Source organism: Alligator mississippiensis, chromosome 6, assembly GCF_030867095.1.
Source record: "Alligator mississippiensis isolate rAllMis1 chromosome 6, rAllMis1, whole genome shotgun sequence".
NCBI classification, from domain to species: domain Eukaryota; kingdom Metazoa; phylum Chordata; order Crocodylia; family Alligatoridae; genus Alligator; species Alligator mississippiensis.
Window position 1 is genome coordinate 93,734,436 of NC_081829.1, and position 24,882 is coordinate 93,759,317.

At 42.2% G+C, this 24,882-nt stretch overlaps 1 long non-coding RNA gene across 1 annotated transcript; it reads right to left on the reverse strand.

Moving 5' to 3' along the window:
• Nucleotides 1–3,065: 3,065 nt before the first annotated feature.
• Nucleotides 3,066–24,861, reverse strand: LOC109282823 (uncharacterized). The gene is made up of 3 exons (XR_002089843.2): nucleotides 24,740–24,861; nucleotides 11,810–12,534; nucleotides 3,066–4,733 (listed from the first exon to the last, which is right to left on the reverse strand). It is a non-coding gene; the product is annotated as an uncharacterized LOC109282823 (long non-coding RNA).
• Between the last annotated feature and the right edge of the window lie 21 nt (nucleotides 24,862–24,882).

The window sequence follows — 24,882 nt, forward strand, 5'->3', positions numbered from 1 at the left end:
CTGTAGGGTATAATGGGAAATCAATGAAATATCTGTAACTTTGTTGTTGTGTGGCTGATTCAGATGAAACTTGCAGGGAAGGGTGCTGCTGCTGCTGCTGAGGCCGTGAAGCCTGCCAAGTTTCAAGATGATAGGTGCAGGGGATTTTGGGAAACTGCACCTCAAATCCTGAAAGCAAAACTCATGTCACGTGCATGTGTTAAGCCACAGTGGGGTGAAAATTGCAGGGATCATAGCTCTTGCTGAGGCCACAAAGCCTGCCAAGCTTCAAGGAGATAGGTGCAGGGGTTTGGGGGGAACTGCACCTTAAGCTGCTGAAAGGCAAAACTCATGTCATGTGTGTGTGTGTTAAGCCACAGTGGGATGAAAACTGCAGGGGTGGTAGCTCTTGCTAAGCTAGTGGTTCGATTCAGATTTGTAGATTCAGCCTCCAAATCATCTGAATCATTTCCAAATCCGAATCGTGATCCGAAGTTTTGCACAGTCCTATTATGTATCCCTTCCCTCCGGTCCCATAGAAAATTTCCCATATGATTTCTATGTGGTTGGGGCTCCACAGGACCTGGGGTGAAAGTTGGGTTGTGACAAGTACAAAGCTGTAGAAGAGAAGTAATCAGATTTAGTAGGTTTTACCACTGAGTTGAAGAGCCATGAAATTCACACTGGATGCGTCTACATGTGCCATTAAGGCAATCTGATAAGCTCTGGCCCAGACTGATCCTGGACGCAAAGCAGCCCTGGGCTAGCAGGGCGCCTAGGGGGTCAGCCCTGGGCTCCGGGTAGAGACATGGAGCAGTGGAGGGGCTGACTGAGGCATGATGGTGCTAAAGTGTGGGGCCATGTGGCTGGCAACCCCCACACTTTAGCACGTTCATGCCCCAGCCAGCCCCTGTCACCATCTAGATGTGCCTTTCAGCACATGTAATTAGTCTACCGTAGGACTGTACTGTCCCCAACAGAACTATCCTATAGTGGAGTTAATGAACTTACTGTGCTCTACTACTGGTGCATGTGCAGACAGCGATGCTTTACTGCAGAGCTAATTAGTCAACTTGTCAGTAAAGCGCATGTGTAGATGCACCCACTGATGATCTTCTGCCAGATGTGAAAAATTAGAATGCAACGGTCTCTTGAGTCCTTGTATCTATATTTAAGGCAATTATTTTTCAGTTTTCTGAAGGAAATTATTTCATTCCAATAATTTGCTTGAACTGAATTACAGGTCCTTTTGGTTATTTGCAGTTATTATAGTGAACTGCCCTTTTATGTTAACCTTGTGGGCATATAATATTTTCTGCTTAGGAAAGACAAGATCAACTGTTTTAACTGGCTCCTTTCCAACTCTTTCCCCTCATGAGTTTCAAAGTGCAGAAAATAGGAATTTACAATACAAACACCGAAACACCCTTAATTAAGCTGCAGAGGATGCTGCTGTAATGACGACAGATTTGTTAGCTTGCGAAGTGTCAACAGGAAGAAGAGTCTGTAAGTGCTCAGGTCAGCTGCTGATGCAGTAGAGCATGCAGAGAGCATGCTATACTTTGTATTTCACAGGACAGCAGAACAAAATGTAATACTGCAGTCTTTACCTCCATTGGGCAGACAGGGGCAGAAAATTCCTAGGTAATGATTGCCTGGTTGATTCTGCCTCTTCCAATACCCTTAAGCACCCAGACCTATGATTTAGCTGTTAAAATGACTGAAGGAGAGACTTGAATTTCTTCCTTCCTCTCTTTCCCCAAACCAAAGCTAAACCAAATAATAGCTGACTGAGCCCACCAAGCAATTAACCCATATTGGATCAGTAAACTGGGTGAGGTTGCACGAAGGTATTATGCCAGAAGGAGTCTTACATTGATCAAAATGTCTTGAATTCAGTTGGAGCATCTGTTGATGAAGGGGGAAAGATGCTGCCGGAAATACTGGTTTGGCATTGCCAACCATTGCCTAAACCTATGATTACTTAAAAAAACCCCCAAACCCTGCTTCTTTCTTTTGGTGCAGCTCCACATACAACTGATCATTAGGACTGTGCCAAATGGCTAATATTTGCTTTGGATTCAGATTCGGTCAATTTGGGGACAGTGATTTGATTTGGTGATTCCAATCACTGCCCCGAATTGATTCAGTCAAATCTAATTTGGAGATATGGCTGCTGCCGAATCAGCCGAATCTCTGAATCACACAGGCCATATCACCCACCTGCTCTCCCAGCCCAGCCTGGCCCCAGCTCCTGGCTCTTTGAAAAAAAAGCCCCCACTCACTGGTTGCTGCCAGGCGGGGGGTGATTCCCGCTTCCCCCCAGGGCCCCACGCCCCTTCCCACTCTCCTAGCCCCGCCATAGCTGCTTTGCCTGCCCCAGCTCCCGGCCCTTGGAAAAAAAAAGCCCTGACTCACCAGCTCCTACCGGGTGGGGAGGGGGTGTTTTCCGCTGCCCCCCCACTGCCCCGTGCTGCGTGGGGAGCTCTGCCACGAGCTTCCAGAAGCCCCGAGGCCACTGCAGCAGCCAGTGAGTGCAGGCTCTATTTTTTCTTCTTTTTTTTCAAAGGGTCGGGAGCTGGGGTGGGAGGGATATCCATGGGAGGGCTGGGAGAGCAGGTAGGGGTGGAGGGGTGTTTGGGGGGCAGGGGGAGCAGGCAGGGGATGGGGCCTGGCAGGGGTCCCCCCATGGTCCCCTCCCCCCTCCTCGAGCCTTCCCTCCCTCATCCCCTACTTACCAGCATGGAGTCTGGGTCCAGCTCTCTGCTGCAGCGGGCAGGGACTGCCTGAATCACTGAAGCTCTCCAAATCTTTTCTGAATCAACTTGGAGAGCTTCAAATTGATTCAGACCTTTTAACTGTCCCCTGATTCAATTCAGATTTGGAGATTCAGCCACCGAATTGGGCCAAATCTCCTTCAAATCGAATCATCACCCGAAGCTTTGCACAATCCTACTGAGCATACAAGAATGGTAACTGAAGGGGTTTAGTTAAGGGATGGTCAATTCTTTCATTTACAGAGAGTTTCATGGAGCAAACTTGAAGTCTCATACAAACAGTAATTAAATATGAGTCACAACATCCTGCAAGGTATGTGAGTATTTATTTCCTCATTTATAAGTAGAATAATTCATCTTTATAAAGCTTACAAATTTTATAGCATGTTTCATCTAGGATACTTATGCTCAGACATTTAAAACAGGTATTTTTTCTTAGCTGCAGTAAACCAGGTATACAAAAGTTAGGTGACTTGCCAATGGGCACAAAATGAGTCAGCAAAGAGTAGACCTCACAACACGTGTCTTCTAAACTAATGCTGTAGTTCCTAAGAATACATTCTTTCTATTTATTGCTACTACTTTACTCTGTACTTCCGGTTTGCTGTTAACTTCCACTTGTGTCACTCATTTTAGATCCAAACAGACCAAGGTGCCATAAAAATCTTTGCCATCTCACTACCTGATACAGAAAATGAACAAGATCAGAAATATATTACATATGTATTTTGAAAGGTGGTTCCTCAAGAAGACCAGCTTTTTTATTTTTATGATTGTATAAGTCAAAACCACAAGCCTAAACCATCTGGAAATCAGTAGCCAGTCAGTGCTTATCCTGGACACCTTCAGTCACATGCCTTTGGTGAAATGCATAGTTCAATAAACAAGCCGCCCAATTCTATTCCATCATCCATTTACCGGATGATAAGAGGCATAACCTCTTATCATAGATTCATAGAAATGAGGGTTGGAAGGGACCGTAGCAGGTCACATCTAGTTCAAAGCAGGACCAACCCTAACTAGATCATCCCAGCCGAAGCTTTGTCTAGCCAGGTTTTGAAAACCTCCAAGGATGGAGCTTCCACCATCTCTCTGGGGGTGGAATCCAAGTTCAATGGCTTACTCCACTTTAGACTTCAAAATGACCTCAGGCAAGTTCCTTCACCTCTTTGTGTGTCCCTGCCCCCCAGAGGTGCTGTGAAGGTAAATTGTGAGGCACTCAGTTCAGAAGGTAATGGGATCGTAGACAGTATGAGGTTGTTGTAACAAACCCTCCTCAGGTAAACCCCACTTTAAAAAATCCTAACAGCATAAATCATTTGTCTTCCATGTTATGTCCTCCATTTTTATAAAAAGTCTTCTTTTTTAATGAACTTTTCTCCTGATCCCATGAGGTCTGTTCTAGGTACTAATGAAATGAGGTTATACCTTATAAATGGTAGGGGCAGAGGGAATCCTTGCCATTTCTTCTGGCTGCTTTCCCCATACACCAGCATCACCTCTGCCTAATCATGTATCAAGCTTCAGGCAACTAATTTACGTTTTCACATCTGCCTTGCCCAGAGCACAGATCAGGCATTCATCAGCACTGCCTGGATGTGATGAGACACTTTTTTAGTTGCTTTTTCAGATTTCTAAAATGCATTGTTAGGTGCTGATATAATGCTCTGAGCCATCATCTCAGGAAGTAAACATTGCACAAAATCATAAATCAAAAGGAATTGACTATGGATACAAAGGTATGGGTGTCAGAGGTATACTGAAAACATTGCAACCCATGCCTCCTTTTCACCAACATCCAACGGCCTTGTATACAGAGTATAAGGCTCTTCTGGGATGATATGTGACTTTCCAACTATAATATCTAGGAGTGCCTAGAAACAAGGAGGCCATCCAGCTCTGGCTACCTATATTCAGCTGGAGTGTTTTGTAGCATCTCTAGAGCAGAGCGGTATCAGCAGGAGCATCCGATCCTTCCTAAATTAAAAAAATACAGTTGAATTAGACTTGGATTAGTACCTAGATGATTATTAATTTAAAGCAACCTTATAAAACTATTATGGATGACAGAAAATTGAAAAACAAATTAAAAAAACCCCATAAGTATTGGAAAAGTGAGGATATTGTAATAATAGGGTTAAAGAGAGGTGATACTCCCCCTCTATGTGACATTGGTTAGGCTACAGTTGGAGTACTGTGTCCAGTACTGGGTGCCACAGTTTAAAAAGGATGTGGCCAGCCTGGAGAGGGTTAAAAGGAGGGCCACCCGCTTGGTGAGAGGGCAGGAGGACAGGCCCTATGAGGAGAGACTGAGGGACCTGAACCTGTACAGCCTCAGCAAGAGAAGGCTGAGGGGGGACCTGGTGGCTGCCTACAAACTCATCAGGGGAGATTATCAGCAAATAGGAAGATCCCTATTCTCCCCAGCACCACCTGGGGTGACGAGGAACAATGGTAATAAGCTGATGGAGAACAGGTTTAGGTTAGAGATCAGAAGGCAATATTTTACAGTTAGGGTGGCCAAAATCTGGAACCAACTTCCCAAGGAAGTGGTCCTCGCCCCTACCTTGGGCAAATTCAAGAGGAGGTTGGATGATCACCTGTCTGGGGTCTTGTGAGCCCAGCATTCATTCCCGCCTGTGGCAGGGGGTCAGGCTAGATGATCTGTTCAGGTCCCTCCTGACCCTAGTTACTATGAAACTATGAAAAAAGGAAATCTCAGGAAATCAAGGAATATTTTAAAAAGGTTCCACCACAAATGCCCAAACTTTCTGAACACTTGTCTAAACACAAAATATACCACCTTAACTATACCAAGTGGTAAAAACTCCCTGTAGCATGAGATGAATAAGGTATAATTATGTAGGACATCAATGCTATGGCCTGTACTGGTATAAGTGCATTGGTTAAAAAAACCACAAGCATTACTGACAAAATTATGCTGGAATAAGATTGTGTGGGCGAGACCTAAGTAGAAGCAAAATTTCACATTTAGGAAAGTATCCAGGAAAAGCACCTGCTTAGTGCTTCTTCCTACTAACGCCAATGTAGCTGAAGAATATTTTTCTGGGCTTTCTTACATCAAAGGCTCATTACAAGTGAAATTTGAAAATGCTAGGTTATAGTTAAACCAAAAAAAAGTTGCTTTAAATTAAAAATATCTGTGCCTCTGTCCTTTTTAAACATGTATATCGTGGCATAGCATATTTTGAAAGCTTGAATGTTTAAGACATTCTCTAATCACTTGTGAATGAGCCTAGTTTAACTCAAAGAACTACAGGATCCTTATAAAAAGCCTATTTTTTTCTAAGTATAGGTATGAACTCCTCCACAGAAAACACCTACCTTTCCAGGACAAAAAAGAGTCAACACATAAGGTATAAATCCATGCCATAAAACAGTAGTGTTCAACCGCTGCCCTGCAGGCCAAATCTAGTCTTCAGGGTGATAGCATCTGACATACGGGACTCCCCATGTGGCCAGAAATTTACCAGTAGGGAAGTGGTGGCAGCATTAATTGCCACGGCTTCCAGAACTGCAGCACTTAATGCTGCGCCTGCTTCCCTGCCACCAAATTTCCAGATGTGTAAAGGAGCCCTGTGGACTGGATGACATGGCCCCACACACCAACCAAAAGCTGGACTGACTCCTGTGGCAGACCACATGTTGTGCCTATCACTTTAAGAGGTTTGAGCAGGCTGTGGAACAGCTGGCAGGTGCGAGGCCTAATTAGGTGGTCACATGACCACAAGAGGGTACCCTGCATATAAGACACGGTAAATTATATGAATTAATAACCAGAGCTGGCAATTATTGGAGGGAACCAGAGGGACAACATTGCCCAGCTGGAGATCTGCTCCTAGAACAGCCTGGAGGTCAGGGTAAAACTGTTGGGATGGAGGAGGTTCCTGGTCCTGGGGCATGAGCTAAAACTATACCTGCTGGGGTTGGATGGTGTGGTGGGACAGTCTCCAGGAAATGCCACACCTGTACCTCCCCAGTGAAAGGTGAGGATGGGGCGCCACACAGCCTCAGCCCCCATGACCTGGTGGGTTACCTCATAGAGGGGGAAGGTGATGGCATGTTATCAGAGACCTGAGGCCCAAGGGACATCAGGCCCAGGAGCCCCAGTCAAGGGGCAGAGTAGAAGCCCCAGTGAGGGGGCAAGGTAAAAGTGGTAGGCTGCATAGAGTAGGGTCCATGGGGGGGCCTGAAGGACTGTGCATAGGCCAGCTGGAGTAGAGACTTAGTAAGGGGTAGAGACCAAGTGAATCCAGTGTGGGTACAACAGTGGACCTAGGAGGGGTCTGGAGTGACTATGTGGCCAACAAGCACAGAGAGTGGGGACAGTGTTTGGAGGGGCCCGAGAAGGTGGACCCATATGGGGGAGAGGGCTAGCTGTTCTAAACCTAGCCAGAAAAACCTTGGCTGGCCCATGCTGGGACCAGAACCAGAACAGTCAAGGGGCGAGGACACCCACTGCAAGGGATGGCCAGAGCCAAGGGCCTGGAGTTCCAACTGGCCTAGAGGTGAGGCCAGGGCCTGTAAGGCCAAAGGTCCGAGAGTGAGCCACTGATGAGAGGGAAAGAGGTCTAGGGAGTTTTGCAGCCCAGAATAAAGGCAGAGATTGGGTCGCGTGAGCAGGAGGGATCCAGGTTGGGTCTGAACATTAGGCAAGCATATAGTTAGGCCCAGTATGGAGCTGAAGCCATATAATGATGCCATCTGTAAGGCATGGGACGCAGTGTAGGGATGGGATGGAACCATGTATTATGCCATTGACATTGGGCATTAAATGGGCAGCCCCCCCACCTAGAAACAACTTATGAGTTGCATCAAAGGCATGGCAGGCAAGGCAGATGGGCAGACTGCCCTAGACAGGTGGGTGGGCCAATGACTGGACTGACCTTGAGACGGCCACCTGTCACATCCCACATCACCCATCTAGTCCATGGGGCCAGAATGTTGAGCACCCCTGGCATAAAACAACTCTGCTTTTTACTAAGAAAGGTTTCCAGTTTGTAAGACAATTATGTCGAAGAATTAAGGTTTATCCAATTAAGTCTGACCCTTAGGGCACCTTGTAATCTCTGAGCTTGATTACTATTTTGATTATTAGTCATTTTACCAAACTTTTTAGATACAGATGACAGTGCTAAGCTGTTTCCTCTTTCTATGGCTGTGGGCAAACAAACCAAAGACATGGCTTTTTCAATGCACAGGTTATGCTAGGACTGGATGTGAGGAAAATAAATAAATTGCTTCTAACTGGCAGCCATCTATTCTTGCCTGCAGAGTAGGTGAATATATCTAGATACATGTATAGAGATATGATACGTATCTCTCTTTTCATACATAAATTCCCTGAGAATAGAGCAATTAAGGCATTTCATGTTCTGCCTGTTACAGCCAAAAAAAAAAGAAGATCAGAGTAGAAGTGGGTTTTTTTTTCTTCTCTCTTGTGAGGAAAAAAAGAAAAAAATCAGTGAGTTATGAGGAGTCAGGTTCTCAGGTAATTCATATAGCTTGTCTTTTTGTTTCGGCTGACTTCTGCAGTGATTGGATGGAGCTGCTAAATTAGTGGCTCAAGTGTTTCCAGAGATTGAGACTTGGTGAGAGAGAGGCTCTAAGATGTGGTATAAAAGATCTCTCTAAAAATAGCGAAGGAAGCTAAAAGCAAAGTTGGACTGCCTAAGTCTTGTCACGATGTGAACAAGGAAAAAATCGGAGGTTTTCCCTCCCTAGCACTGCTGTTCCCTTTGAACAGATAAAATGTTTTGAGATAACCAGCCTCCTCGCTGTAGAGCATATTGCTACACCCTGAGCCTGCCTGCCTGTAGGATTTCATTTCATGTTACCCCTTTCTGCTGTTGTTCTGGCTCGCTCAGATCAGAATGAAATAGCCATGTTAGTCTAAAGTCAGGCAGAAGGCAGGGTAAATGTATACCTTACAGACTAACTAAATCTACATGAAATGTTTACTGCAGAGCTGACTAATTAGCTCCACAGTAAGTCTCAGCCTCTACATGTGTGGCCCTGTTAGGCTGCAGTAAACTAATAAACTCCACTACTTGTAAACACAAGTACTATCCTGCAGTGGAGTTATTTGCTGCACCACAACACACATGCAGACACTGATGGGACTGCCTGCAGGCTAGCCCCGCACTGGAGCACCTTCGTGCCACACTGAGCCCCTTTGCAGCGCATTGAGCCGGGTTGGAGCACCCTGGGGTTGGCAGGCTGACCCCCCTGGGCCCTGTGCCAGCTGGAGCTGCTTTGACCTAGTTCAAAGTGCTGCAGCCATGGGTGCACATTCAAATACAATGCCTGGGAGCAATAAACTTACTGCTTCAAATGAGTTGCACACGCAGATGCACCCTCAGAAATGCATAGTGTAAACTTGCTTCATCAAATGCTGCCCATCAGCCACTCTCCCTATGAAGCGTCATGTAATACTCCTAAATGAAGACAAGGGGATGATACCTGCATTGTTTCACATACCTTGCTTAAGAGGCAAGGATTTCTTAGGCTGATATCTTGGACTGAACCAACTGACTAGTTGGGATAGAAATAGACAAGCTTTAGAAAGCAAGCCATTCTTCATCAGGTCTGAGCAGTGAGAGCCAGCACAGCTTAGTAAGAAAACAGTAAGGGGGTAGGGGGGGTAAGAAATTCCCAGGGATAACTGGCAAACAATTCGCAGAAGAAAAGAAGCTGATTACTGGGATATCAAGACCTATCAAAAGGGAGGGGGTCTTTCTTACCTTTCATGTGTGGGGAGAATTCAGGGATCAGGTAGGTTGTAATCAGCCATAAAACCAATATCACTGTTAAGTCCTTGGTTAAGAACCAGGGGCTCATATAACCTACCTGGTCTCTGAAAACTGGCCCTTAACTGAACTCTGTATAGTCTCTCTAAATAACAGAGAGTACATTTTCTGGCAGGTGTCTTAAAAAAAGCCCATTCCACATACAATTAGTTTTGTTTCTCATAACATTAGAAAGAAATTTTCAATATTTCAATTTTAATTTTTGGTCATTTAAAGTCAATGGAAAATGAGAGTGTTTAGCATCTCCAACAAGTAGGCCATATTTAGGTCTATATATTGAATTAATGGGCATTTATACATGTGCCCGGGAGTGGCGGGAGGTGGGGAGGCAGGTTTAATTGGCACTTTTTAATTAAAGTGCCGAGAGCATCATGTGTATTAGCGTCCACATGCTGAAAAATGGTGGTGGGGGCACTTCAATTAAAGCTCGTCGAATGATCGTTAAAGTGCCCCTGCCTCCATTTTTCAGTGTGGGAATGCTAATATACGTGATGGTGGAGTCTGTTAGAGTGTGGCAATTACCACACTCCAGTAGACACAATAAATCGAGTTTCTCCATCGTGCTGTAATTACAGTGCATCGGAGCAGCCTCGCTGCATGTGTATAGGTGCCTAATGTGCCTAAGTTTGGGCATCATGCTTGGTGCAAGATAGTATTCAAGTTGAATGCACTGAAGCATGGTGCCTAAATTTAGGATGAAAAGGCTCAGGAATATCCACTGGACCTAATATTAATTTCTTAAATTTTACCAAAGAAATAACACTTCAGAGCAATGAGATAGTTTCTGTATCCTCATTAGGATCAAAGAAGTTGTAATCCAGACCCTGATCCTGCAAACTTTTAATGCATATTTATAACTTTAAATATCATCCAGCTGAAGTTAAGTGCATAAGTGATAGTAGGACTGGGACGTCTGTATTCAGGACACACATACTGGTGTATCTATTTGACATTTAGAACAAAATGCTGCAGTCTGGGAGACTAGGTTTGTAATCCAAAAGAGAAGATATTTATCAAAGGGACAGAGAGAGAGAAATATGTGTTGCTTTAAATGGAGGAGAATTTGCAAATTAAGAACTTCATAAAGATATGTTTTCCAGAAAGGTTTATTCATTTTGTCATTCAGGTATTTTCTCTGATAAGAAATTTTTATTAAACTGACCCTTCTGATAGTAATCTCAGCCTTGGGACTGTAGATTAGCACTACAGCTTCTGAAAATCCCTTTCTATATCAACATATTTGGAAGTTGTTTTTTTGCCCGTGCTTGCAGCCATGACTCAAGATGCTGTCTGATGGTATAATGTATTGTTTGCTTGCGCTCTTTGTGTGGCTACATAACAGATTCTTTATTATTAAGGTATATTATATAATGGCATGAAGATTGCAGCTACGTAAACTGTCTTGCTCAGGGCCCGACTAATAACGAGAGCCTGTTTTTCAAAGGTTTTGACTAATTGAACAACTTTTTAGTCATTAAAATCCTCACCTACACATATGCTTTGCTTAAAATTTAATGGAGGTGTAAATTTAAGATGGGTCCCAGGTGGTTTATCTCATTTTCATATTATCATTGTTTTATTATCATCCAGAGTTATAGGAATTTATATAGACAGCTAGAACTATAGGTGGAAGCTTGGCTGCTCTGAAGTCAATGCATGTTTTACCGTTGACTTCAGGGGAGCCAGAAGTCTACACCCCAAAGAGTTTCATTTAGGTTGGACAAAACTGCAGGAGGAGATGAGGAGATAAGGGTTATACAGTAGAAGATCACAAGGCGGTTGAGTTTTGTGCTGCACCAAGTGTTAACTCTCTCTCTAAGGCTTTGACTCTAATTATGTTGGAGCAAGGTCGGTGTTGGAGAGAGTGAGTCAAAGGATGTCATGAAAATAACTTACAACTCACGCTATGGCAAAGGCATTAAAAAGTAGCTCTAATGTCCAATCGAGCAAACACTTACCTAGTGGCTTAATATTAAATATATGAAAGGTCTTAATGAGCAGGATTGAGGCCAGGATAAGATGCAGATAGGACTGAGAAACCTTTGAACTAGGTGTATATCTCAGACAGTGAAACAAAAGTGGGAAGAAAAGACATATTTTTAAATAGTAAAATAAGGCTGTTTTCTGCTTCCAGTAAAACCATATAAGATGAAAAGGTTTTAAAGAGATCCCCTTTAAACCAGCTAAAGGGAATGAGTATGCGGAATGATAACCTTGCCTTACCTGGTAAACGGGTGGCTAAAGTAGCCTTGACCATCTTGATAAAAATTTGCAGTTCATTCATTTCCTTTTATTTTTCATTCCCTACCTGACTGATTACATGCAATGCCTCATAATTGGGTTTGAAATTGAAATCATTTCCAAATGCTGTTAGACACCAGAACAAAGGACTCTTTATGATGGAAAAGAACGGCGGGCTGTCTAGTCCAAGAAGTGGCCCACGGGCACCCCAGGGAGAGGAATTGGTAACACCTTCTATCGCTTCCAGAAGTGAGAGAATAAAGATAATTGCATGGGCTGTTTTTTGCTCAAGAAGGCCTCAAGAAGGCAACAGTCACAGCAGATGAGGAGAGATGAGGCCCAGGACATGGCAAAACAAATGGACTTTCTGTTTCTTGAGAACAGGTTCTGAAATCCCTGATGGGTGCCCGATAGGCTAATTCAACATTGTTAGTCAGATTAGTTTGTAGGCTGGTTATGAGTATTTATAATTCTGTTCTATAAAGGTTGCTTATTCTTTGGTGTTCTGAAGTTTGATTGGGAACGGAAGATGCATGACCTTTCAAGAGCCTCGTGTGATGTAATGCAGAGGCTTGTTGTGTAACTCGAAGGCATTTGGAGCTGAGACACTGAAGGAAGCAGACCTCTGTTGAGCATCTTCTCTCATACCAATTATAGATCACCATCGTGGCCCATCCCAGCTGCTTCAGAGGAGTGTTCAAGGAAACCTGCCAATGGAAAATGAAAGGTTTTTTTTTATTATGTTATTAAAAAAAACCTGCCCATAGGGAAATTGCTACCTAGCCTCCCCAGCTGAGAACAAGATTCCACCACCTTCATATTGAGGGCTATGCCAGTCTGCGAGGACTCCTCTTGACTTTGGTAGGGATTATATTCAGAATTGAGGATTCTTCAGAGTAGAGACGCCAGATTCTGGTCCTTAGCAGCTCCTGACACGTATGTGCTTTTTAGCCTTTCTTTTTTTTTTTTTTTTTTTAATGTCTATGGAATGCAATTGTGGATGTTTCTGACATACATATAAATACCCGATCTTTTATGAGTTCTATTTTCTTTTCTAAGTGCCTTTGAAGGTTTTGTCATGGACTCACTGATTACCATCTAGATGTTTATGCAAGGGAACACCATTTGCTTTCTTTTCCATTCATTATTTTGCACGTTGCTGTCCTGATGTTGAGATCAGGCTTGGCCCTGATGGTCGTAGTACTTTATTCAGTGCCTTGCTGCATGGAGTATTAGCCCTTGCCCTTTGGCACTCACTCGGTTAAGATCCATTAGCTGTTCTAACCTATGATTCATGTCACAAAGTCACTCAAAAGCTTTCAAGAGAGCAAGGCTGAGTTGCCCCAGTGCCATCTGCAGGGGCTGCCCTGTAGCATTCTGGAAATGGGAGTCATGAGTTTGCTGTCCCAGAATGACGTCATTAGTGCATTTGCAGGTGTTGGAGCTTGTGGGGGGTAATGGGTACTTCAGATATTTCTGCACAACTCTGTATTATGCCATGATGACATACCACTAGTGTTCTCTCTTCTCCATTTCCCTGATTATCCTAGCCCTCCTCTGCACCTTGAATTATTTTGAATCCATCTTTTCTTTAACATGGGTGACAGGATTGGATGTAGTTTTATGGGAGTGCTAATTCTTGGGATTAATTTAGGTACAGTTGATCCTACCTCAGGATAGGATGATGGAATAGATCGGTGATTCTCGATTAGGGAGACATGACAGCCTGGGGTGCCTTGAGATCCTTTCAAGGGTGCCACGTGATATTATCACCGTTAAGTGTGCTAACATGATTCACAAGATATACCCAGATATTTCAAATAGGAGTCAATAGTGTTAAAACATTCTGACCTGCTGTGGGTTTTCTGAGTTCTTTGCAACAGAACAATCCCTCTGTGCAGGAAATGCATGAGAAGTGAGTAGGGTTTGTGATATCTTTTATTGGACCAACTATGTAGTTGGGAAAGAAGTTGAGAAAAGGGGTCTGTACCTCCCTTCAAAAAATGTTAGGGGTCCACAGGTTGCAAACCACTGCTTTAAAGGAAGGACGGCTTGTTCCCAAAAGTTTATCTAGCCTCTCTCTCAACTATACAGTTGATCCAATAAAAAATACCACAAAAAGACCTTGCTCTCCCATACAAAGAACCCTATGCATTATCTCCTCCGTGTAGAGGCTTAGAAAATACATCAAAGTCCTGAGGCTTCTCTGCAACCAGATGACTAAGACTATTTTTTGTAGTGGATTGGAGCCAGGTCCATTTGTCATCTGACCTGGGGTCAAGTCAGGATATGTCATCCCCCAAATTCTGTTTTCCATTTTTTTTGACTGTCATCCTCGTTCTTGTAAGGACCATTCCCGTTCTGGAATCGACACTGAATACTGAACAGATGGAGGGCTTTTCGGCCTGGGATGTTTAAACTCAAAGACCAAAGTATTCAAACCAAAGAACCCTGACCTTCAATACAATGAGAAATGTGCCATCCTTGTACACATTGAGGAAAACCTCCAGGCAGTGCTGGATCGCCTTACAAAAGCCTACCAAACTTTGGGCCTCTCTCAACATCAAGAAGACTAAAGTGTTTTATCAGCTTGCTCAGGGCACGAATATGACCACCCCCCTCAACTTCCCATTGAGGAAAGACCGTGGAGGTAGATGAGCACCTCCCTTACCTCTGTAGCTACCTTTCTCAGAGGTGATTCACTACAGGATTAATGAGGAGATCCATTTCAGGATCTGGGATTTTCTTCAGGTGTGTTTTTATTGATTGTGATCCCTGGAAAGACACCAAGATCCAGGTTTACAACACAGTTATCATCCTTACTCTCCTCTACTGATATGAAACATGGGAGACCTACCATTTGCCATCTCAAGAGCCTGGAGAGGTATCACCAATGATGCCTCTGGAAAGTCCTCTGCATTAAATGGGAAGACTGTTGTACAAACGCCAGTATTCTTGCTGATACCAGATTACCAGCACTGAGTCAGTGATCCTCAAGCACACTGAACCAGACATTATGTGTAGATGCATACTGACTTTTAACACCCAAAACAAGTGCTCTATTCCCAGGTTGATTGTAGCCTGAGATCTCGTGATGGCCAGAAGAAATACAACAAGGACACATTGAAGGCATACTTTAAGAAAATGGATGCTGACATAAAGGATACTAACCAACTCCAATAGCACCACAACCTCAACGAAGCAGCAGCCTGCTTCAAGGTAAAGCAACTTGCCCTCAAAGCAGACAAGAGAGAGCAGAGGAAGAAGGAGAGACATCTCAGCCTACAGTCTGCTCTGCCCTGTGGAAAGACCTGCAACTTCTGTGAACAGACCTGTGGCTCAGGGACTGGGCATTTAAGTCACTTCAAGACCCATCAATAAACTATGGTACAGATCATCCTTGAATGGAGGCACTGCTGTTGCCAGTGGGAGATTTATTAAAGGAATGGAGAAAATTGTTGAGTAAGGAAAGGAAAGGAGCTTGTGAACCTATATTAGCTTAGCTGTCATGTACCTATGGAAAATTCAGTGCTAACTCTGTGCTGCCCCATGTTGTACCTCTCATGCTGCAGCCTGAGTGTGCCATCCCTTTCTGATGTAAAACTGCAGTGTGCAAGGGGATTAGGGTCTGCATGTAAGAAAAAAAAGTTTGTGCTAATAATGACAGGGCCCAAGTGGATCTGTGTGCAGACATACCTGAAGGCAAAATTGGGCCATTATTGCATATGACATTTCTAAATACAATACTCTAAACAGCATGGCTCCTCCATGCAGCAGCCTATCCCTCCCCTCCCTGGGATTACAAAACAGCCCAATATCCTGATGTTCACGCAAAATGCTCCTACAGTTTTGAAGGTGGAGGTGGCTCAGGAATGAAATAAAGCCTTAGTCTTAAACTGCAAGAAATATCTGAGTAGGATTTTATAATGTTGTGAGTTTTAGTATCTAAAAGTAATAACTGGCCAGGTATGATTGTGTATGAGTAACTGGTACTGAAAGTGCTCAGACTTACAGACCTTTAAAGGTTTGTGAAATGTAGAGCCATAAAACTGTCACCTGTCCAGCCTTAGGTTTCATAGTACTGTCCTTTTAATCTCTATATTTCTCAAGTCCAGGAGACACAAGAGAGAAAAGGGGGGGAAAAAAACCCTTTTGTTTGGGAAGCACAGATTAACGGAGACCATGGGAACAATGTTTGACAGTTTGCATACTAGACCTGAAATGTAACTAGTGGTGTACTTAGATACATGAAAAAGGGAAGGTCAAAGGGAGAAAATGAACGTAGCTTTTCTGGTGGCTTAGTTTGTAGATGCAGAAACAAACTTCATCATTATTCATATTTTGTAATATATTTGCTTATATTTACAGACAAAAACTTCATTTAAGTGGAGTTAAACTGTAGCTAGTTATGAATAATTTAACCCAGAGATCCTTGAAGTATAGTTGCAGTACAGTTTATTTACAAAAAAAGATTAAATAAAAACATTGATGGGAATTCTTATTCCTGTACCTTTTACAAAATCGTGCATTGGTCAAGTCATTTAATGCAGGTATATGTTAACGTGTACATAGGTATCATAGGAAATTAAATTTGAATCTCCCTATTTCTTGGCTTTTGGACATTTCTCATGTCCTTTATAACATAGTGGATGAGATATAGGATTGGAAAATGCTAGGATTATAGTGCCCTAATTCTGGATTTATGTGGATTTTAAAAGCTGCAATGGTCTGTGGAAGAATTATTATACTTACGCAGAGATTTTTCCTAATTCTCCCCAAATATTTCCAATAATCTTTTCATTCTCTTCTTGAGAAGATTCCCCAGCAAGCCAAACAAAAAGATCCTAACTTGCAGTTTATAAATCTAACAGATTTCTTATGTAATTACAAAGAAAAATCAGGGGAAAACCCTTAAAATCCCACATTAAAGCAACACTAAGAAAACTGTCCTGCTTTTTAAGACCTTCACGTCTGACAAATGACTTGTCTAATGTCAATCTGTAATTAGGAGCTGTGCTCTGCCATAGCACTGTTGTAATCAGTGGTAGATGAGTCATGGCAAATTTTGATAAAATCATAGATTTGTGACTCACTTGTGCATTTTTTTGCAAAATGATCTGTACTGCCTCCAGCTTTTAAGCTTCTTAATCATATAGTCTCCATAATAGTATCCCTGGAGGAAAAGAGACAGCTTTGCATTTTCTGCCAAGGTGCCAGGCAGCTGAAAGAGAAGTAAACAGTTACGGTGCCTCCTGCAGGGGGGCTTGGCAGCGAGTTGGAGTTCAACACAAGGTATTTACTGGAATTTGGAATATCTGTGAACTAATAAAAAAAAACAGATTTACCCATAATATGCCCAAAGTCTCATAAATACACCAATCTTTAACTGATTTACAACTGGATGTCAAAGGGAACTATGAATATGATTCTTTGCCGTCCCTAGATATTTAGTGGCCTGTATGGTAGTTTCAGTTAACTATTTTTTTCTACATATTCATACCAAAAAAAAAAAAAAAAAAAAAGATCACAACTACTAGTAGCAGTGACTGAGATCTTTGCAAGTGGTCTCAACAAAGAAAGACAAGAAGTACATGGAGTGTTTATAAGCTGTGTCTTTGTTCTTAGCAGGGCGTCTCCAGAAAGGGTAAAAGCAAAGAGGATTGGGAAGCTTGTATTTTTACACAACCTACCAAGCATTACCAATCCTGATGTATGCATGCGAAATCTGGACCGTGTACAAACGCCATGCTATGAAGCTGGGCTGCTTTCACATGGGCTGTCTCAGGAAACTGATGAGGCTAAGATGGCAAGACAAGACACTGAGGTTCTTACTCGGGCAGGTATTCTAAGCAGCCATACTCTGTTGATGAAATCACAGTTGAGATGGGTAGGCTATGTCACCGGGATGTCAGATGAGCGACTGCCAAAGAAGATCCTTTATGGTGAGCCAAAGGAGGAAGAAATGCTTCAAGGACCCCCTCAAGTCATCCCTGAAACATTTCAACATTGACCTGAAGCCCTGAGAAGATCTCGTTCATAATCATTCCACCTGGCAAAGCCTCATCCCTACTGGAGCTACCAGTCTATAAGCAGAGAAGGACTGCTAAGGCAGAACAGAAGTGCAAACAGCAGCATGTCCGCTGTTGATCAAGCAACCCAAAGCAGCATCTCTTGCTCAGTGTGCCACAGAGTGACAGTTCAAAGCACAAATTGGCCTGATCAGCCACTCGTGTTCAAAAGTGATGTCATAGTCATCTTCCAACTCAAAGGACGAACAACTTGGCTCAAGAAGACTTGTCTGAAATGGTGTCAGTGACTAGCACTGAATTAAGAATGCTAAGAAATTCCTATGGAAAGCTAAGACTTTGTAAATATTTTTGCTCCAACAACTTAATGGGTGACCAATGCTGTGATTGCAAGTTTAAGAGTTAATCATTCTGTACTATCTGCAATGCTGGTTTTAATCCAGTAATGCTTTCTGTTAGAACAAAAGTCTTCCTTGTGCTTAAGCAAAGTGAGTAACAAGTAAGGGAAAAGGTAGGAATAGCTCTGATGACTAAAATGACCTTTATCTTTTAAAATTACATTAACAAAGATGATATTTGGGAGGGGAAAAAAATCCTTTGGCTATGCGATGTGCTATGTTATCTAGGAGAAATTTGCTGTAGTCTTAATTAATTTGGTATTTGTTTTCAGGATAAGGAAGATGAAATAGATTAAAAGGAATCAGCTGTCTTAAAAGGAGGTATAATGGATAGCTGAACCATTACTGCCTACAATCTTATCAGTCAAGTTCATGGCCCTTTGCCATGGTCAAATATTCCAAATATATTATATAGAAAAAGAAATAATGCTGATATTGAAACTTTCCACTGCCAAATTACATATCCGTTATTGTTTATAGTCATGTGAGGTCAAGCCTGGTCACTAAAAACAAAGGATCTTTGTATATAACTTTACTCTCTCATCACAGGGCTTTTAGTTTCCAAACTTCTGTAACACTCCCTGGTTTGAAAGTTTCTTTTTCAGCAGGATACTGTGTGCTCTTTTATAAACATGTCTCCATTAGTAAAGGAGACATGATGGGAATCACTAAAAACTACTCAGGGGCACATAATAGGGATAGATTTTATTTTAAAAAACAGTGTTTCCCTCTCAAACAGACATACTGTCTGTCTTGCTTTATGTTGGACGTTTTCAGGATTAATTGAATCGCACATATGTAGGGTGAAGGACTAATCAAGAATTTTAGAAATGATTACAAAATAAAATAGCCATTTTACCAGCTTTGTTTTCCTGAGAAAATCACAAAGCGTTTTGCAAAATTCTCACACAAGGCAAGGAGAATGCCAATTTGCTACTTTATGCAAATGAACTCACTGAAAATACATCTTTTTAAGACGGGGTGAGGGGGAGGGCAAAATGTACCCTCACCTCTGTTTTGAATTAAATCAATGGCAAAACACCCTTTGACTTCAGTGGAAGGAGGATAGAGGCCCTGCTTTCTGGTGCCAATGGTCAATAGTGTTTGCATTTTTGGAACAGATACAGCCCTGAAAGTCCTGCCTTTCACAGGGCACTCCGAAACTATTCCTATTTGCTCGATTCCATAGCAACAACACATAACTGACACGGGTGGAATACTGAACTGAGGTTTTACTACTCAAACTGAGGATTTAGGCAAGTGTATCCTGTTCAAAGTACTTTATTTTCCAAAGAGCTTTATTTTCTAAAGTACTAGCTCCCTTTCAGAGGAGTGATGGAATTATCTTGGATTCCTTTTACAGTGAAACTATACTGCAGTACTGTTTCAAAACAAGGAGAAATCATTTAAAAACCACACCAGCAATTAACTCAAAGGCTCTTTTTGGAATGATAGTATTACATAGAATAAAGTACACTTGAACTTTTTTTTTTTGCTTAGGATGTAAAGCATCCTATTTCTTCCTCTTTCAGATGGGGAGAGAGTAGAGTAACCATTTTCTGCCCCCAAATATATATTTACTAAATGTGGAGTAATCACTAAATGTGTCATAAAATAATAGTTAAGCCAGTAAGACTGTCATATCATTTCCTATTACTTATATTAGTATACATGTCTCAATTCTGTAATCAACAGAACATATAAAAATGTTTGTGTAAAATAAATAAAAAACGTGTAAAATCAGTATTTTACCTGATTTATAAAATCAGTATAAATAAGATAAAAATTTGCTTCCAAGGATTGGCAGTTCCTCCTAAATACAGGAATGAAATGGCATCCACCATTTCTATTATGTTCCATGGGTAAGATTATGATTTTGTTACATCAGTGACATTTGGGCATTTGGTAGGGTTTCTCTGTAGTCATACAAACAAAACCAAGAACACTAAGTGGTCTCATAATATGACAGTAAATGCTGTTTGAAATGGGGGTGGGAATCAAAACTATAAGAGAGGAAATAAGGAAGGAAATCTATAGCTGGTGAGTCTGTTTATTTGATAATGTTAAGGGTACCAGATAATTTATCCTACAAGACCATCTACTGGAAACTTCCATTATAAAAATTAAATGCCATAAAATTTAGAAATGATTAGGTAATATGGATGAAGTTTTTAATTCTATTGCATTTCACACGTTATTAAACTGTAGATATAAAAATTCACATGACATTCAGAAATACTTTTAACTCTTCTTCATATGTTAGTTTTCACATGATCCAGTTATAGAATCATTTTTCACTAAGATGTGACTTAGATGTGAAGTCAGACACCTTTACGGGCTCCCCAACTTGCCCCGGTAAAGCAATTTGCTGCAGCAGTTGCTATTCAACACGTGTATAATGACACAATAGAGCCCTTATGTTGTATGCTTTTTGGGCAGGGACCTCTGTTGCTTGTGAAATATTACATAATCCAGAGGTGCTGTGGAAATAACTGATACTATGTGGGATGTCAGTTTTATGGGTTTGGTAAAGTGTTTGTTCTGCCCTCAGATCCCACGAACCAGGTGACTTGCATCTTTATAACTGAATGCAGAATTTGGCCCAATACATTGGCTTGTTCTAATTCAAGGTCATTTTGCTAGATATCTTTGGTTTTTTGCTCTTGCAATCTTTGTATGTATTGGTTCAGCTTTGATATGCTTTTGATTAATATAATGCCCCCTTTGAAACTCCTGTGTTTTGATTCCTTTCTGGCAGCTGCAAATACTACTTGAATACAACTATTGCAATCTTAGATTTCCAGAATTAATAAAAAAATATGATTGATTTTTGCCATTGTTTTAAGATAGCTCAGTTCGGCTCTCTTGCATTTCTTCTGCAGCATCTTCCGTTAGGGAAAGCAATCCTTTACATGTCTGTATCATTAAAAGAAAGAGGACTTAAGTATGAACAACAGCTTATGTTAAAACATGCAGCTTGTGATAAAGAACCAGATTCTGAAAAATCTGTGTTGGTGAAATGTGCCTGTTAAGGGGCTAAAAGAGAAGGGTGAGGCAGGAAAATGGTATGGCTACATTAAATTTCTCTTCTCTTACACTTTTTACATATGCTGCTTTTCCAGCTATACCCATGTCTTCTGGCCTCTTGACATGTAAATTGCCGCTTAGATTCCTATGGAGTTAGTTAAACTCTTTCGTTAAATTCAGTGATGATGTGTAAGAAAATACAAATTGCCCAGTGGTAAGTGCATGACCATAGCTTAATTTAGGAGCCTACACCAGCTGACTCTGAATCAGGAGAGAGGTGGAGAATTGAAGTTAGTGTAATTTACCTTGTAAATGATCAGGGAGAAAGTCTAAAAGACAACAGCCTAGAGTCTACTTTAAATTCACTTAGACTTGACTCTGAATTTGGTTGACACTCAAAAGGGCAAATAATTCCCTTCCTTATTGTATGCCCTGCTCAGTTGCACTGAACTCAATGAGACTGGAGTGGCGTAAGTGAAAGTGAGATGAGAATGCGAGAAGTGTAACTGAGAGGGCACTACTGGCAAACAACAGGTATCAGTGAAAGTCACACATTTTCACACATTTTCTTATAATGTAATTAAGCTGACAGTTAGATACCAATCACTGTTATAGTAAGTGTAAATTCAAAGTAACTCTTCTGGCTTCAGTAGCTAAAAGAGAAAGAAGAGTCCCTTCTTGCTGAAATCCTTTAGTCTGTTCCCAAGAAATACGTGTTATAAAGCCAAGATCAGTAAACTGATGGGGCTACATTTTTTTAAATGACAAGTGATTTTTGGGTACCTGATTTTTGAGGTGTCTCTCAGGGACCAGGATTTGAGGGAGCAGTTGGCAGCTTTTGAAAATTAAGCTCTAATTCATTGTTAAAATTAACTACAGGAAACACATATGTTCTAATTTGGGATAAAGAACTTTCTCTGTGAAATATTATTTTGATCATCGGCTAACGTGCCTTTCCTTTGCTGAAAATACCAATGCTTCACCAAATCACTCGCTCACATTCCATTTTTGCAACCTAAAAAACAAATTGTCTTTCATAGCCTTTTGTGCAGTGATAGAAACTTGCTTCCAAAAGCAGCATCTTTGTCAATGAGTAAAGGAGACTGTCCACTAGGTATTGACAACACCACAGCGTTATTCTGCGGGTTTCCAGCTGTGGGAAAGCAAAGCTATTCAGATACACAGGGACTGGTATTATCTATGGACATTTTAGCTAGCGTGAATGTAGTTGAAATGTTGGGTTGTTTTTGGAAGCTCTCACAAACAAGCTGATTCTTTTGTATCCTATGTAGAGTGAAAGCTGCTTGTTGTTTTTGATTTCAAAACACTTAGGACCCACTTTGCATAGATTTAAATGGCGACACACAGAGGAAAAGAGTAGAGTATCAGACTTTCAAATGAGTAAGGTAGAATCAATGCCCATGGATAATTAGCATAGACTAGAATATAGTCTAGGCCCTCTAAAGCCAGCACCGACAACAGGTATAAGGGTTTTTTTTGTATCCAATAAGCTCTGTAAACATAAATTTACTGTATTTAGTAAACCTTAGTTCCTTCTCTTCTCTGTCACAAGGATAGAGACTTCGTCAACGTTTTGAAGTCTGTGTAATTGCTTCTTTTCTGATTTTCAGGTCTGTTAAATCACCATAAACAGGTGAAAACATCATATTGCAATATATCTTTCAAATAATTCAGCATTTCTGCTTTGAAATCAAAACAGCAAGAACCTATTTAGTGTGTCAGTAATATTTGCCCACGGTATTTACTGATCTTATCAGTGCCTCAAGAATGTGTGACTCAATTCACCCCTGTCCGGGTGATGTAGAATTTTTCGTGATTTCTGAAATCTACAAACTGCGTAACTTTATTAAAGATTATTACTATTATACTGTATGCAAGGCTATACAACAATGCATTTCTTTAAAACACTAACCACACTAAATTATTTTACTGTGCTGTGTATTATAGCTGGGGTTGTCATTAATGGTCAGATTTTGAAAGAGGGCAGGAAAATCAGTGGAAGCTGTGAATGCTCAGCATTTCCAAAAGCTGGACAATGAGTTAACTCTTGCCATGTGTTTATGCAGAACCAAGTGCATAAACTTTGAAGGCCTCAAAACCCTATGGCAGTGCTGCTGCTAATAAGAGTACACTTTCTTATTTATTACTTGGTTGCCATTACCATCCTATTACCTTTGAAAAAACATTCTATAATCAGATCTGATTATTGCTAAGGAAGGTGGAGATAGAAAAACAATCTTTAGAAACCGTACTGAAAATAATCATGCTGAAATGCGATAGCTTGGGCTGTACTGCCCTGTCAACTATGGAGGATTAATCGTTACAGAGGTTAATTATGTTGGATTAATCGTTTTGGACACATCGTCGAGTATGAAGAAATAGAGGCGCTTTGTGTAGCCATCAGTATTGCTATCGCTGTTTCACAGTGTACAGAACTGGGCGAGCTGAAAAAGGTAATTCAGGTAATTCTCACCATGCAGGGGAGGGTGGCGTTGTGAACAAATATGATGATTTCCTCCATTTTCTAGGACCTTAGAGTATTGACGCTTGGCCTTAATATAATTAAGGAAAGGTCCTAAGCGGCAGCACACACAGCTTCTTGAGGCATCCGGTCAGCTTTCGTTCGGTGGCTAAAATCCTGGTACCTTCTGAGGGCGGGCTACAATTATTATTACGCCTAACTTTATTGCGTTAGGTGTTTATACAAAGTGCAAACGAAGTCACAGAAAGGGTCGGGGAGGGAGAGTCTTGGTGCTAAGCAGGAGGTTAGTTTTGGGTGTTGGGATGAGAGGCGAGCAGGATGGCTCTGACGGAGGAGGCCGATGTTAATCGGAGGAGGAAACGGCGTGTCCGGTGCAGGACTGCGGGTGAGAAGACGGAGGGCGAGTGCCAGGCAGCCTGGGTGACTGCGAAGGAGGAGGTTGGATCCGGATCCAGCCTAGACATTTTGGGGATGGAGGCGGTGCGCAGTATAGATGGGCTGTGAAGGGAATTTGGAAGTGCTGCAGCACGTGGATTAACGTTGGAATAGGAGGACGGAGGTGCCGTGTGACTGCACGTGTACACGTGTGTCTTTTGGGGGCCCCTAAAGCGATGTTACGGGGAAGGCGGCTGGAGAAACCCCAGGGCGTGCGGCGGGGGGATCGGCTACCGCTCAAGCGCTGGCTGTAAATTCAGGGTGTCCGTGTGTGTCTCGTCGGGGGGGGGGGGGCGGTAGCTTATTTCAGGCTAAAGCGTTGCAGTGTGCATATAGGGCGATGCATGTTTTTGGGGAGCGTATATTATTTGGGGGTCGCGGGGCCGTGCACGCGCAGGGGCTGAGGGTTGTTTTGGGGCGTCTGTGTAGTTTGGGTGTGTTTGTGGCGGTGCGATGTGGTGTCTGCGGGTCGGGGGACACACTGAGGGCTGCTTTAATTGTGTTTATTGGGGGCTGTGCTTACCTACATTGGAGGAAGCAGGGCGGGCGGCGGGCCTAGCGCCCCTCCTCAGGCCGGGCTCTGTCTTGGGGGGAGGCGCGGGCTGCCCTCGGGGTGTGTCTGCGTCACGCGGGGGGTGTGAGTGAGTGAGTGAGTAAGTGTGTGTA